The 1435-nt window shown below is 45.1% G+C and overlaps 1 long non-coding RNA gene across 2 annotated transcripts in view; it reads left to right on the forward strand.

Moving 5' to 3' along the window:
• LOC109292882 overlaps positions 1-1435 on the forward strand; it is a 134108-nt gene that overhangs the window by 65705 nt on the left and 66968 nt on the right. Inside the window, exon 1 of one of the 2 annotated variants that reach the window (XR_002096195.1) lies at positions 528-624. The exons of the other annotated variant lie outside the window; for it this stretch is intronic. This is a non-coding gene — a long non-coding RNA (uncharacterized LOC109292882). Of the gene's footprint in view, positions 1-527; positions 625-1435 lie in introns of those variants that run through there. 2 annotated transcript variants of the gene reach the window in all.

The raw sequence follows: 1435 nt of genomic DNA on the forward strand, positions 1-1435 counted from the left end.
CCTAGTTTTTTAACTAGGATGGGGTGAGAGACGGTGTCAAAGGCCTTGCTGAAGTCCAGAAAGACTACATCCACCGCGACACCTGCATCCATGGCCTTTGTGACCTGATCATAGAAGGCAATCAGGTTGGTCTGACATGATCTCCCCTTAATAAAACCATGCTGATTGCCCCTGAGCATCATTTCATCCAAAGACTGGAGCAAGTTTGAGAAGACAGGACTACTAATGAAAGGAGATTACTAGGATCTTCCCAGAGGTGAAGACTGGATGGCACAAGGTGCTGGTAATGGTCTAGAAAGACCTTGTTCACCAAGTCAGACTCAATTTACATTGATAATTTGTGGCTATTAACCTCTGTTAGCTGCTCAGTGGCCTGGGTGGTTTCAATTCCATTGCAAGTGGGCCGCTACATGTATTGCAAAAACCACCGGCATAGTTAACACTAACTGACATCCTTGTTAACAGCCACTGCTGAAAAGCCACATAATACATGGTCTGAGAGTTTGAACTCTCTTCTTAAAGGTGCTCCCTCCAATTAAGGACTGATGGGTAGCTGGCAGATTCTTGCAGCATCTCGGTTTTGTGGAGAAGCAGAAGACTCCAGAATATAGCACTGTCAGCCAGGTACCTTTCCACAATAGCTATATTTAGTAGGAAAAAAAGATGCTAGACAGAGTCTGAGGGGTGTATTTGTTAGAAGAAACTCTCTAAGTCTTTCCCTTTTTGTGGCTTCTGCCCCTTTTAGTTGGATTTGGTTTGCTTATTGGATTTTTAGAGTGTCAGCATCCAGAATAAATCCCACGAGAGGCCGCCTCTCAATTTTTTGTTGGTCCCAAGCAATGCAGGTGAAGGGGCTGTCACGGGCTGCAGCAGAGGAAATTAATTTTAAAAGCATCACCATTTGTCACTTTCATAATGAGAAAATGAGGTACCACCTCATACAGAATTATTACAGCAGGCACTTATTGCCCAGAAGTTATTGGAGTACTTGTCTTGATGTTTGCAATGCAGCTAAACCAATACAAAGAACTGTTGTACACCCACTGCACTGGGGTTGTTCTTGTCCCTATGCCTGGCTGAAACAGGGAGATGCAAGCAACTCAGTCCCAAGCAAACTAATGAGAAGGAATGCCTGGTGGTGGCATGCATTCAGGTGCTCAGATACCCCAGCAGTGGCCATGAGTGAGTGAGAAGCAATGGAGTCTGGGATTTGCTTCCCAATGGGAACATCTACACAAGAAGAACACTGTGGAGATCACTAATTAGCTCCACAGTAAATTCTCAGTGTCTACACGTAGCCCTACTGGGCCGCAGTAAGCTAATAAAAGCTGCCATAGGTTAGTTCTTGTCAACACAAGTACTATCCCATGGTGTCATTATTTACTGCATTGCAGGGGACATGTAGACATTGATGGGGCTGGCTGGGGTACGAGGG

Source organism: Gavialis gangeticus, unplaced genomic scaffold (genome assembly GCF_001723915.1).
Source record: "Gavialis gangeticus isolate Ggan-Ray unplaced genomic scaffold, GavGan_comp1, whole genome shotgun sequence".
NCBI lineage: Eukaryota > Metazoa > Chordata > Crocodylia > Gavialidae > Gavialis > Gavialis gangeticus.